The following is a 15,511-nucleotide window of genomic DNA, read 5'->3' as shown; positions in this document are numbered from 1 at the left end:
AAAAGGGTAAGTAAATTCTACTTTTCAGTTGCTTTCCTGTCTGCAAAGGAACCAGCCTCAAATAATCATCATGCCAAAGAGACATATCTTGGGGTGGCCAATTCCAGGCCCCCACATCTCCAACACTCTCTATGACATCTCTTCCAAAACTTCTCTCTCGTTTCAAGCCCCCAATTCTACCCACCTCCCTTATCCCCAACGTACGCCCTCCTCTTTACTTTTTGACATCTGTTCATCAGATATGACTATCTTTCTCCTCCTCCACATCTATCTCTTTCTTCCTTCTTTACTGTGTTGGTAGAAGTGTTGGTTCTCTTTTTAAAGGCAAACTCCTCATGAAATGAAATATAGTCCATGATCCTCTAGTGGATCATACACTGGGGAGAGGGAAAAATTGCTATAAAGAACAGTATTGGGATAATAGGTAAAATCTGAATATGAACTCTATATTAGATAAAGTATTGTATCAATATTAAGTTTCCTGAATTTGATGATTGCACTGTGGTTACCTAGGGAAACGTTCATGCTTGTAGGAGATGTATACCAACATATTTAGGGGAGAAGGTGATGATATCTGGAATTTGCTCTCTGACAGTTGAGCAAAAAAAAAAAATACATATATATATACACACACACATAAATAATAAGAGCAATGTGTATATTATCATATGGTATATTTTATATACATATATTTGAAAAAAGAGGTAAAACACATAGGGCATAATGCTAACAATGGGTGGATCTAGGGAAAGGAAGTCAGGAGTTCACTGTAATATTCATGCAACATTTCTATAGTTTTGGAATTTTTTCAAAATAAAATTTTAATTAAAAAAAAGAACCCGACTCTACTCCAGGTGAGTTCAGTGCCTCATTTCGCTTCTCTGAAGTTCCTCCTGAATAGAATTTCTAGATAGAATCACTTGAGTTGAATGCATTTGTTAAGTCCCTTTTAGTCATATATGTGCAATCTGGGTGCATATAACCATCGGTTCATGCATGAAAACTTGAAGGATTCAGCGAAGGATCAGTATAAGGAATGATATATTTGGCATGATGGTTTTCTCAGCTAATTGCTGTTAATCGCTATTTAAGAAGATGTTTATTGCTTCCAAAGAAATAAAAAAATATTTTTAATAAAAGGAAGGCAAACTCCTTCCCTTGGTGCTCATGATTTAAGTCCTTCCCGCCCTCTTCCTAGTTATCAGACCTGCAAGATTCCTTCTCTTTCCAGCTCTTGAATCTACATCAGTTCTTTCCTCCATTCTGCAGTTGCACACAGGTCTTCGCTATCCCGGAAAAGCCTCTCACGGCCTCCTCTAGTTACCATCCCATTTCTCTCAGTTCTTTCCTGCTCTACTTCATGAACACATAGTCAATATTCCCTGCTTTTCTGCTGAAAATTCTATGGCGTAGACAGAATGAAAATATGGAGACGAAGCAGGGGTGGCCCGTGGAGCCAGGGTTTTTGCAATGTCTGATCCAACTCAATAAACATTAATAGCATTAGTCACTGTGTTACACCCCCGGGATACAAATTGAATCAAACATGGCAGTTTCAGTAATCGGCTCAAGGTCACAGATAGTAATTGATGGAGCCCAGATTTAAACCCAGGCACATGACTCCAGAATCTCCCTTTGAGGGGATTTATTTGACGGCCAATGGAGGGGAAAAAAATGTGCTGTGGGGTTGCCGAAGAAGACACACCTAATTATTTGTGTCACTTCAAGATAGATGAGAAATGAGACTGGTAAAAGGATAGCTTCCTGAGAAAATTGAAGATTGTGGAAGATTCCAGGTCCTGGACATCTGAGACTGGCCAGAGCTGAGAGAAAGCTAGAGACCATTAGCAACTCTTCTGGACTTGGTGCTGTCCTGCCCAAAGGATGTTAGGTGGGCAAGCAGTTGCCAAAGCCGATGGAAAGCCGAGTGTCCTCTTGTGCTGCTCAGCACGGCCTTAGAGGCCGCACTCTTTCCACTGTCAGCTTCCCCTTTGACGAAGTTCTACCTCTTTCTCTGTCCCTGGCTCCTTGTATCTTTCTACTCCTTATTCTCCAAGAAAAGGCCTTTGGTGCACCTTTTTTTTCTTAATCATTCATCTCAAAAAGCATGTACAAACCTGTGGCTTCTAGGACAGCTCCTAAATCTTAATCGGCAGCGGTGACTTGCCTGTCAAGCCCCCAGTCTCAAATCTCCTGCTTTGACTGGCCACTTAGATGTCACTTTAGGCTCAAAATTTAAGCCTAGTGAATTTCTGCTAATCTCCCCAAAGCTGCCTGCCCCTCCCAGCGCTGCTACTGCTACTGTAAGGACACCTCTGTTCCCCCAACCCCTGGAGCCCTCTTCAATTCCTCTTTAGTCTTCTGGATGAAACAGTTGCCGAGTTCTGTCAATGATTTCCCAGATTCTTTTCAATTCTTCCCTTGTTTTCACTCCTGGGGCCATGGTCCTAGTCCAGGCCATTGTCTCCACATGTCTTTCAACAATGACTCTGACCTCTGAACAGCCCCTCCTGTCTCTCTCCTTCAGTCCACCCTGTGTGGAGCTGCCAAGCTGATCTGCCTAAATCTCAGCTTGAATCCTGTCACTCCTTAGCTCAGAAAAGCTATGACCACCCACGCTCTACACAGAAAGATCCAGGCTCCTCAAGGGACTTTGGAGGCCTTTTTGCAGGCTGCTCTTTGCCTGGCAGGTGGAGGCAAGAGTAGAATGATCCAGATGGGGAGAAGCTTCAGACTTAACAGAGTCCTGCTCCAGCCAGCTCGCCCTCCTGGCCCAGAACTGCTTCCAACACCTTCCTGACCATCCAGGATACTCCTCTCTGCGACCGCTGTGCTTCGAAACATTCACTTTTCACTGCTTGGAGTGCCATCTCCCTTCCGGCCCACTATACAGCCAGCATCAAGACCCCATTCCATTCCCACGCTTCTGAGAAGCTTTGCCAGCATCTTCCCAGTGTTCCTTCCCTCTTCTGAATCTCTCCAAAGCAGTCTATTTCTAATGCCACTCATTTAAGCACCAATCTTCTACTGCCATCCCTAGATCTCTTACACTGGCGTGCTGAATTGCCAGTTTTCTCTACATCCTTGTTTGGTCAGTACCAAGCAGGTACTGACATATAACATAAAAAGTATATTTAATGACTATCTGCACAATAGTCAACATAGTTAAATTTTTAAATATTTCAAACATACAGAAGAGTAAAGCTGACAATATAACAGACAACCATGCTACCAACATCCAGATTTAACAGATGCTAATATTTAACAAAATTTGCCACAGAAATCTTAAAAAGGAAAGAAAATTAGGGGCAGGCCTGGTGGCACAGCGGTTAAGTTTGCACATTCCGCTTCGGCGGCCTGTAGTTCGCCGGTTTGGATCCCGGATGCGGATGTGGCACCACTTGGCAAGCCATGCTGTGGTAGGCGTCCCACATATAAAGTAGAGGAAGATGGGCATGGATGTTAGCTCAGGGCCAGTCTTCCTCAGCAAAAAGAGGAGGATTGGCAGTAGTTAGCTCAGGGCTAATCTTCCTCAAAAAAGAAAGAAAGAAAGAAAGAAAATTAAAACATTACAGAAAACAGTTAAAGCCCACTTCCCTCCTCCAACCCATATATATACTTGTTCTTTCCCTTTCTCTCCAGAGACCACTGCTGTCCTCATTCCCATGAATGTTTGTACTTTTAACAATATACGTATATTTGCATAAATATTAATACCTACAATTGTGTGCTTTAAAATTTTACACAAATATCATTTTGTATCTATCTGTTCCAATGTGGCTTTTTTTTTTACCTCAGGTTATGTCTTTGAGATTTATTCACGTTGATGCCTTCATTCATTGGGGCTGTCGTTCATTGTAACAGTTGAATCAGTCAGTCCCTATGAGAAAGAGATGGTGTACCTGAAGGATTTGGTCAAGAGAGTCCACCGAAGGGACTCTTTCTAGAGATGTGGGCAAGGTTAAGGGAACCAACAGGGATAGTGAAGCCCCAGGGCCGAGCAGTGTTAGGAGGCTTTTGTACAGATTATCTCTGCTCCAAATGCATCCTTCATTGCCAGCTCTGTGACAATGGATCTGAGCCCTTTAAATACCTTGCCTTGGCCAGCTGGCATGATGTCAGTATAGGGTAGAGGTGCGATGCTGCAGGAGGAAAGGGTTTTGCTTCCTGCTCAGCAGGCTCCTGTACTGCACACAGCTTCTGCAGTGTCCAGCAGCCAGCAGGTTCCCCTGGCAACCACCTCCAGTATGTTTGCAGCCTCCAATGAGATGCCTCCCTGGGAGCAGCTCTGCCTGGCACCCTAGAGGGATGATTCCCAGCATGTTCCGGAGCACAGATTTCCAGCAAGTTCCACCAGTGCAGCACCATGGTGACTTCTCTGCTGCCTAATGATCCGTGATTGTGCCCTCTTCTGAGGTTTGGAGGGGGAGGACTTTTCCTTGGTGCTCTATGGCAGCTATGCCTCTATTCTCCAGAGTTCTCTTTACTTCTTGCCAGCCAACCTCTTGTTACTCCAATCCCTTATAGTTAATAGCTCTTTATATTAAACTTTCTCTATTCAAACTGCCGTGTGACTCCTCTCTCCTGATTGGCCCCAAACTGATACATAGTCATCACTCCTATGCTTGAAGGGCCCAGGGGAGGGGACAGCTACTGGAACTAGTGAGAAATGGAGTTAATGGGAGAGTGGCTGCCTTGTTAGGAGAATGATACATAAATGGAGGTTTATTCATACCATGGAATACAATACATCAGTTATGCTGGGTGGTCTCCATCTGCCTCTCCACACACATTCTCGACCCTTCTCCATCCTGCTCTGTATGTGGGAAACTGACAGTAGGTTGGTAAGTGGTTGACACAAGCACCACAGGAAAAAAGACTACCTGATTTGTTTCTATGGCATAAATACTCCCACCATGGCCAATTCCAATTTATTGATATGACATCACTGAACATGGAGTTGGGAGGAGATGCCCACGACTGGCCCCAGCACACCCCTGGAGGCTGACCTCTAAAGACTGCAAACTCCTGGCTCCCTTGTCCTCTGCCAATGGCAGGAGATGAGAGGTGAGCTGGGAGAGCCCCCCCCCCCCCAACTCCCCGCTCCCTCCAACAGGCTGTGGTTTGGGCGTGATTGTGTTTCTCTCCTCACAAGAGGCCTAGAGAGGTTGTTTCTGCATTCTCTCCATTACATAACAAGGCTGTGGTGAGCATCTTCGTGCATGTCTCCTTGACCCATGTGTGAGAATTTCTCCCGTGGTAGGGTTGCTGGATCAAATACAGGATGTTTAGTTAAATCTGAATTTCAGAAAAATGCCAAATGATTTTTTAGTATAAGTTTGTCCAAAATAGTGCACAGGACATATTTATACTGAAAAATCATTCATTGTTTATTGGAAAATAAAATTTAACTAGGAGTCCTGTTTTGTTTTTGTTTTTGCTAAATCTGGCAACTCTACCTGGGGAAACTTCTAGAAGTGGAATTTCTGTGTAGGTATTACTCTCCCTAAAGGAATATCTCCAACGTGGTTTAGGGGCTGTAAATTACATAAGATGAATTGGTTTCACGTTCTTCTGATGCCCCTCAATTGAGTTTGCAGTCATCTGTAACCCCATACTGAGTCTTCCTTGAATAGGGCTTGACAGTGGGTGAGGCGACGGTCATGTGATGACAAAGTAGACATAGGTGTGGTTGAGCAAGACAGGCATATGAGGCCAGTCCCCTGAGGTGGCTAAGGAGCATGCTCCTGTCCCAAACTCTGGATGTCTGGATTCAGCCTCCTCCCATCCCCTTCCACTGGCAAACGCCTCAGAAGGGACCAGTGGCAGTTCCCATTTGGAACCTAGCTCCCTTCCCTTACTGAGTTCCCTCCCCCTGGGACACAGTGCCCAGAGGCCTGACTCCAGGGTCCCATCCAGGCTTACACCCTGAGCGCCATACTTAATCCGCACCGGGCCCCCACCCCCGCCCCCCCATTAATCCTGTTTGTGTGGGGGAGTTTCTTTGCTGCCAGGGAGTGACCCTTATTACAAAGTAAGTTGACAAATTAATGCCCAGAAAGGCATTAATGATGGTGAAATGTGTTTCCTTCCAGGAGCATTTGTGTTTTAAGCAGTAATTCAAAAGGCTGGAGTTCTGACAGTGGATTTTAAGACACAATTTCAGAGAACCTTTCTGACACGTCACACGTGTAAATATGACTTTTTACCCCTTCTAGAGGAAAGTCCTTCTATTCTTTTTCACCACTTCCTCCACAAGCTTATTTTATTTTTCCTCATCCTGAAAAGTTCCTAACCTTCTGACTTTGGAGGTGGAGGTTTTAAAAAGTCCCGATCTAGCAGGAGATTATGTTGGATCCTGTCTGCTTGCCCGGCTTCTTCCCAGCTGCAGGAAAAACGGCGGCTTTAGAATGATCCCACAGTGCCATCTGCTGGCCGAAAGAACAGGCACCGCAACATCTTTTAACGTGTATTTTACAAGAGCAGTTTTTTTCTTAAAGGGAAAGAAGATTATTTTGGTTTGGTTAGCTTTGCTCTGCTGTGCTTCGTAACGTTGATGCACATGTGCGCTTCCACATAACTGAAAACTTTTCAAGCTTTATGGCGATTAAGAAGATATCGCCCAAGGAGCGGATTCTGTCTCAGGAGATCTGGGTCTGAGATTCTGCATTTCTAACAAGCTCTCAGGTGATGCCAACGCCGCAGGTCCGAGGATCACATTCGAGTAGCGAGTGGATAGACTGGAGTAACACACGCGCCTGGGCAGGGGACTTCTATAAACAATCCTCCTTGGAGATGTAGGTTTAAAATAGGTGCGGATCAAGCATAATATGCTGTGTTTGATTTGGGGTCCCTGGCTGCCTTCTAGCTACGAGGAAAACAGTGGCTTATTGTTGTCCCACAGTGCCATCTGCTGTCTGAAAGCAGCAGGTACCTGGAAGTTCACTATGTTTTATCACAACAGTTGCTTCTCTCCAAGGGAACCAGGATTATTTATTTCCTTGGTTGCTTTGCTTTGTAACACTAATAAAGTTCTGCGGTTCTATATAACTAAAACTTTTAAAAACCTCAAGGTTCTTTAAGAGGATTTAGATAAGAATTTTAGGATTTCTTTGAGCACTTGAATGATGTAAAGCTTTGATTTTTATGTCTTCATTTGATGGTGCCAGAAATGATGTTTTCATTCAATTAGGTTGTTGGAGGAGGAAAACTAATTTTCCCTCTACTCTTCTAGGCTCCTGGCTGAGGCCCCCGTGTAATAAAAGATTAACAGGAGAAAAACAAACAGAAGTTTAATAACATGTATACCTCCTGTATACAGAAGAGAGACCTGGCCAAAGAGACTAACTCCCCGAAATGGCCCAAGACACCACCTTAAATACCATCTCCAGCTAACCACAAAAGAAGATGTTGGGGGGGGGGCGTGGTTATGAGAGGTGACCAACAAAGCACAGTAAACAAGGGTAAGGTTGTTATGCAGATTTAAGTCCAACCTTCTCCATTGGTAAGAGTTTCTACAGATTTAGTCAGCCCGCTCTTCCTGGTACAGAGAGGGAGACATCCTTACAAATGGAGATTCCCCTTAGAAGTGTAAATATCTCTTATAAAAAGGTAACTTCTACTTGGTTTTCAGAGTGTTTCCTCTGTCTGCTGTTTCTTAAAAAAAAAAAAAAACAGTTCAAAATAATCCTTATGCCAAAGAGGCATATTTTGGGGTGGCATAATTTTGCTCTCCTTCAAGGTTTTCACCCCATTAATCCTTTTGGAGCATCTGTTAGGAGCAAAGCTCTGTGCCTGGAATTTTGTTGGGACTCTTATGTAATGAGAACTCCCTGGGGATGAGGACGGAGCAGTACAGAATTCAGCTGGGGGGCAAGGGAGCTGCTGGAGGGCCAAGCTTCTGCCTGAGAGAGAAAGCTCGGAGGGGCTTCTTGGTGCCATAGGGGGAAAGATGCCAGAGAGGAGCCATCTCTCTTCCTCTGGGGTCTGGAAAGTAATCAGCTCTAGCAGGAACATTCACAGGCCACATCCAGTATCAGGGCACCAACCAGAAAGCCCCTCTGACCACCGCATCGGCTATGGCTTTGAGCCAGGGTTCTCAAGTCTGCAAAGCCCCCACTGTATTTTGTGCAGAAGCAGTGAAAGCACCTCTCCTTCCACTTGGTGTGATCCAGTGTCACGAGGGCACAAATTCAAGATTGTTTTTGCCTCAAACTCCTACTGAGTTTATAATGAAACCGTATTCCCACTTTTTAAAAAAACTCTCCTTTACCCGTAGGGCTTAGATGTGGTTCTGAGGGAATGAGGCCATGAGATAAATTTGAGGGACTATTTCCTTTCTGGGGGTTACTCCTCATATAGCTAAGGCTCTGTCACTGTACCAAGTTTGATTCTCTATTCCTGTAGGATGAATTCATTGCTAGGAGGCTCCTCGAGCTGTGCCTGAGTCTGGGTATTTGCAGTTGCAAGAGTCAGAAACCCAAGTCAACTGGCTTAAGCAAAAAAGGAGAAATGTATTACTGGGAAATCCAGGGGTGTACTTCAGGCATGGAGCGATCCAGGGGCCCACAAGATGTTAGCAGAGCTTTCTCTGTTTCCAACTCTTTGTTCTGCTTCTTTCTCTGTTTGTCTTCATTTTCTTCCAGATTATGAGGGCTTCTCCCTGTGGTTGGGAACATGACCAGCAAAACCTTCTGGCTTATAGAATTGCAGCTTGAGATCCAAGGAAAATGAAGGTGGTTCTCATTCTGGCTCCCATATATGTGATTCTCAGAGATGCACTCTGATGGGCCTCATTTGAGTCGTATGCTCGTCCCTTGAACAAGTCTGTGGCCAAGAGGATGAGGTAGTGGAGTCAAGTGCTGTGGTGGCCTGCCTCCAAGATGGCCCCAATGATCCCTCCATTTTGGTATTAATGCTGTTGTGTAATGTCCCTCCGAATTCTAACAGGCTGGTCTGTGTGACCAATAGAAAAAGGCAGAACTGATGGTATGTGACTTCTGATGCCAGGTCACCAAAGGCTCTGCAGCTTCCTCTTGGTCTTTCTCTTGGCTCATTGCCTCTGGAGCAAGCCAACTGCACGTCCTGAGGAGAGCCGACGTGGTGAGGAACTGAGGTCTCTGGCCAAGAACTAGCAAGGAACTGAGGCCTCCTGCTCACAGCCATGTGAGTGAGCTTGGAAGCAAATCCTCCAGCCCGAATCAAGTCTTCAGATGACTGCAGCCCTAGCCAACACCTGGACTGCCACCTCGTGAGACACCCCGAGCCAGAGCCACCCAGCTAAGCTGTTTCTGAATTCTCGATCCACGGAAATGGTGAGATAATAAATGTTTGCTGTTGTAAGCTACTAAGTCTTGAGGGAATGTGTTATGCAGCAATAGCTGACTAGAACGCATGCCAACCTTTGTGGTCAGGGAAACCAGGTGACATAATTGGAAGCCCCACCAGAACTGGAACCAAACTAAATAGGATAAGTGGCAGTTTCCCAAAGGAAAGCTAGAGTGCCAATACCAAAAAAAATGGAGATCTTGCTGATCCGTGAAAGGATGCTGGGCAGGCCAAAATAACAGCTGCCCAATACTATCCCTTACCCAAGGAGGAGTTCAGCCACCCGCCAGGCCTCCAAACCTGCCCAGGTGGGCCTGAAGCTCAGTGACGGACTGGGCCTTGGCTCCAGTTACTACTACTACTACCACTAGACGATTAATTATCAAATGTACTAAGTTATTCCTGATCCTAACTTTGCCTGTTACTAAGAGATGGGGCTTGGGTGCCAGCTGTGTGACCATGGGAAAGTTACCTCTCTAAGACTCACTCTCCTCATCTGTAAAATGGGCTAAGAGTTGTGTCCACCTCTTGGAGTGATGGTGAGGATTAAATGAACGTATGTGCTTAGCCCAATACTCCCACGTGATGACTCCCAATATGTTGCTCTCAGTATTATTTATATTTGTACTAGGCTAAATAATGCCCCCTGAATATGTTAGATACAATCCCTGGAACATGGGAATACTGCCTTACGTGGTAAAGACGTTGCAGATGTGATTAAGCTAAGGGAGATTATCCTGGATTCTCTGGATTGGCCCTAAATAATCACAAGGGTCCTTATGAGAGGGAGGCAGAGGGACATTACACACACACGAACGAGGAGAAGGCAATGTGACCGCAGAGGCAGAGGTTGAAGCGATGCTGCCACCAGCTGGAATGCCGGCAGCCACCAGGAGGAAGAGGTGAGGAACAGATTCTCCCTAGAGCCTCTAGAGGGAGGATGGCCCTGTCGACATCTCGACTTTGGCCTGGTGAAACTGATTGCAAACCTCCGAACTAAAGGAGAATAAATTTCTGTTATTTTAAGCCATCAAGTTTGTGGTAATTTTTTACAACCACCGTGGGAAACTAATGCACTATTATTATCTGAAAAGCCACCTGCAGCTGCCCAGGCCAGGGCAGACAATATACAAGAATCTTATTGTATATTGTATATTGTATACAACATACAAGAAGATGTAGAAATGGGGGTGGCTTAGAAATTAGTTAGACTTCTTCACAATTCCTGACGTTTCCTATGAAATATATAGAAATATCCTACATTACATAAATGTAGACATTCACTTTTACTTAAAAAGCTAAAGAGATAGGAAGAACTGGCAGAAAATTTGACCTGAACGTTCTAAAGAGGAAAAAAGGAATAAAAAATGGTACCTATGTTTCCTTACTACCAATGGCATAACCTTCTGAGGAACCCACTCTCCTAAAAAAAAACCCTTCAATTGTATTAACACATTAGTTTTGCTTCTCTTTTCTGACAACCCTCTTTAGTGGAATGCTCCTTTACCGACTTGTTGTTATCATCCTCCAATTTTGCTAGACTCAGCATATTGCTAGTAAAATTTGTCAATGGAGGAAAGATTTATCTAAGCCTTCTATTCAAATCCTCTTTGCAGCCTTCTATTTCAGGAATGTAATTAAAATCGACTACAGCGGCTTGAATTCTCACGGGATATAATCTCCGCTGGCCAATCTCTTTTGTGGATTCCATTTCAATGTTATATTAATTACAAGTTTCATCTAATTAAAACTCCTACTTTGTGATTCTTCTTCTACCTTTTATGCCTTTGACAGTCCTAAGGTGAGACTGGCAGTGATGGCTTCGTGCGTGCATTGTGCTTGTGTTTCTCTGACCACTTGCAGGCAGGGCTGCCGTGTAGAAAATTAGAATTCATGCCCTCAGATTCATATGGTCTGAGGGGCTATTTCCAGTAAATGCTGCCCCTATTGATGGGACATCTGTAGCTCTAATGTCTTGGTTCTCACCAAGCCACCTTCAAAACTACCCTATCCTGGATGCTAAGGCAAAGTAGGTTGGAACTAAGGGCACAGCCACCTGGGTGTTATACAGACAAAACCCCAGATGGGACAGCCACAGAGACAAGAGCTCCTGATGCGCACTGATTTAATTGTCGTGTGTGGACACTCAAAATAGAAGCAGATTCTACCTCTCCTTTCGTGGCTTCCCACTAATGACATGATGGAGCAAATCTCGAAACTTCCAGAGCTTAAAAATCCTGATTTCCCAGTAATTGAGCTCCTTTAAAACTGTCATGACCATGTGACACAATGACAAAGGAGGTGGTTATGAGAGGCACAAACCTAGCAGAGCAGTACCAGGCAATAGAGAAAGGTCCTCAGCCCATATGCCCCATATATGGACACCATATGTCGTAGTTGGCTAGGCCAAGGCTCACCTGCATGAGGGGATCTGAATGTGAGATCTTTATTTTTTTCCCCAAGAGTGGATCCATGGCATCTTTCATCATTCCTGGCTAGCTACTTGCTGCTGTGACACCCATGGCCTCTTAATTCCTTCCTTTCTTTCTTTTTTTTTTAAAGATTGGCAGGCACCTGGGCTAACATTTGTTGCCAATCTTTTTTTCCTCTTTTCTTCTTTTTTTCCTCCCCAAAGCCCCCCCAGTACATAGTTGTATATTCTAGTTGTGAGTCCTTCTAGTTGTGGCATGTGGGACGCTACCTCAGCATGGCCTGATGAGTGGTGCCATGTCTGCGCCCAGGATCCGAACCAGCGAAATCCTGGGCTGCCGAAGTGGAGCACGCGAACTTAACCACTTGGCCACAGGCCGGCCCCTGAATGTGAGATCTTTTAAAATCTCAAATTATACACCATAATTTTCAGTGTTTGGATAGTCTGGGTCTTGACACCCTTATCTCATGATTGCTGAAACTTTATCCTGACTTTTCATCTGTGGCCAAATGCGTGCTGTTTATCTTCTGCGGCTGACTCTGCTTTGGGTTTGTGTTCAGTTTGTTCTAAAGTGAAAATAAAATTACTTTAAAGATAACTGCTTGAAGTCAGAGACTTGGTGGGTAGGAGGGTAAAAGGAGGTCCCTGAAGTCAACCAGATCCTTCCACTATGCCACGCTGCTTGCCTAAGAGGCGGGACATAGATTTATTCATGGAATCCATTACTCACTAGCAAATTCAGAGGCAATACAAGGAGGCCGGTTGTCGGCTACAATAATATAGTAATATTTTGTCAAATGATTATTGTAACTGCTACCACATCTAATAATTACAATTAAAATTCCTTAATGACCATACCGGTAACATTGACTTTCTGATTGAGCTGATGCGTTTCGTTGTATTTTCTATAAAGAAAAGTCTGTAAAACAAGTTAATTGGTAGACAAGACTATTGAGTGGAGAGGCTGTATTCCATCCCTTTAGAGGCAATCATTTACATACAACATGTAAACACTTGATATGCTAAATGTAAGGACTAAATCAGTATGCTGATGGCAAAAATTTTATCTGTTTGCTTAAAGTGGTTTCCTGGGCAATGCATTATTAGTCCAATTACAGATGCTATATATTCTTGAAAGCACGAAAACTTGATTTTTTTTAGATCAAAATACTCCTACTGTTCTCTAAACAGATATGCTATTCTTACTTCAGTGTAATTATTGAGTTTGACTATTTCAAAAGTAACAGAGGTTGAGCCATACCATTTCATTTTATGAGTTAGTAAACTGAGGCTCAAAAGCATCATTGATGGAAATACACATCATCTTGTGACAATCAGGTTACTGTCATAGACTTGAGCAGTGTCTGTCATGAGTACAAAGAAGGTTCAAAGTCATCGGCACTTCCTGCTGCTGCTGCCTCTGTAAGCTTCTACTTCTGCCACCTATTTCTCCCATACCAGTTTGGTTGGTATGGTCACTTGGCCCTTGACATGCCTTTCAACCTCCTTCGCACATGATGCCGTATCACAAGGGCTAAAAAGCTAAAAACCACATTCCCCAGGTGGAAGTGAGATGGAAGCCATCTTCCTGTTGCTTCAGTGTTACGTTGGCAAGCACAATCCTGAAGACATGGGGGTTTATGCACCCAAGATCTGATGTCTAGTCGGCCTGATAGGTGTCAAGAGGCCATTGCAGCCATGGAAGCTACATTTCAGCTATGCATCCATTCATTACAGTTGCAGTCCCTGCTCTTCACTGTTTCCTTCACCGCATTATGCTGTCTTGCTTCTCAGGCAAAAAGCTGCCACTAGCACTTCCTGTATCCCCTCTTCAGCTACTCTGGGCTGCTCTAGGACAGCTGGAGGACCCAGGGCTCTATGCCCACCTTGCCCCCTGCACTTTCTGCAAATGAAAGCTGGTGGGGGGCCCTGGGAGATTTAATTCTTTTCTTGTATAAATAAATAAACATGATTTCTGGAGAAAAATGTATCTTCTTCATAGTACAAAGTTGGATGGACAGCATAGGAAAAAATATGGAGGCCCTTGAAAACTTTTTCACTTGATCTTGTTGATGCAAATAATCCATAACCAATCTATAAATCAAAATTTGGGATGACTTTATTATGAGCCAGGTCTGAGGACTATAGCCTGGAGGGCTTCCGTCCCAAGGAAGGAAGCACACCAAAGAAGTGGGATGTACAGAGTGGTTATACACTCTCTTGGGACAAAGAGCATATGTCACATATGAAAAGAATTAATCTTTAGTTTCCAGGAAGAGATGCTTATCCTTAAAGAAATGCCGATATGGGGGGAAGCTACATCTCTATCTTTAGGGGCATCATTCTTGTCCTTGGGACACTGTAAATATTTAAAGCAGATGTACAATGCACGCATACCAGGCCATGTCAGGCCTTTCTGGAAAAACACGCTCAGGCCAAATTAGTTTTAAACCAAATGGCTTCCTCATATTCGCCAATATATCCTATTGCTTTTCGTTTATTCATCCATCTGGTAAGAAACGGGGAGCAATTAAATGTTTTTAGCATGATGACAGTGGTGTTTTAGAAAGCTAAGTCTAGCAAGAATCAGAGGAGAAGAAAGTGGAATCGGGTAAGCTGTCTAGGAGGCTCTTTTCGTAGAGCATTCCTTCATTCACTTGTTTGACAGCTGCTTATCACGCTGTTCTTACTCTTCAGGCATTGCACCAGATGCTGAGGATACAATGGAAGCAAGACTGACTCTGCCTTCGAGAAGCTTGCGGTAATTAAGCAAGAAATGAGTAGTAAATGCTAAGTAGCGGATAGTCTGAAAATGCAGCAAGGACGACTAGAGAAAGCAACATTTAACCTGACAACTGAAGGATGAGTCAGGAGTGACTCAGCTGAAGGTTGAGGTGAAGTGGTGGGAAGAGCCGTCTAGGGAGAGTGGTGAAGAGCATGTTCAAAGGCTCAGAGGTGAGGGAGAGAGAGCATCTTTGAGGGACTGAAAGAAGTTCAGTATGTCTGGAACCTCTGACTTGGAAGGTGGATAAAAGGAGTGGGAAATGGGTAGAGATGAGGTTGGAGAGAGACAACGAAGCCTTGAAGAGCTTTCCAAGCCTGCTGAGTTCAGGATTTCTCTAAGGAACAAGACACAACCTCTTAAGCAGAGCAGTGACGTGATTACATTTGCATTGTAGAAATTCATTCTGGCTGCCATGTGGAAAATGGATCGCACAGGAGGAAACTGGAGGTTGAGACACCAGCTGAGAGGCTGCTGCGTTAGGCCAGGGAGAGACAGTGATGGCCTAAATTAGGGCAGTGGCAGATGGCAATGGAAGGGACCCAAAATACCTTTCAAAGAAGTATCTTCAATACATTCCTTTGTACAATTAAAAAATAATAATTTTAGTTTTTCAAATTGTGTAAGTAGAGTTGTGGGTTTTCATACATCTCTCACTTGTCCATATTGGAGTGGCCTAACCCCTAGACACTTATTAACAGGCACCACCACACCCTCAATGGCAGCTGCTGAAACAAATAGCTTAGGGCCACAGAGAATACAACCAATTCCTATAGGCAGTCTTGCAAAATTAAATCAATTATGCAATGACAAATGCCTCCCTTGTTTCTCCAACTCGATTCTTAGTTTTTAAAAGACAAGACTGTGGTGTGAGACGACCCTGGAGAGGAAGGAAGGGGTCAGCTCATGGAGGACCTTATAAACCACAGTAAGGACCTTTGTCTTTATCTGAAGAACAACGGGAAGCCGTG

The sequence above is a fragment of the Equus caballus genome, chromosome X (genome assembly GCF_041296265.1).
Source record: "Equus caballus isolate H_3958 breed thoroughbred chromosome X, TB-T2T, whole genome shotgun sequence".
Taxonomy (NCBI): Eukaryota; Metazoa; Chordata; class Mammalia; order Perissodactyla; family Equidae; genus Equus; species Equus caballus.
This window is presented reverse-complemented; position numbering follows the sequence as displayed.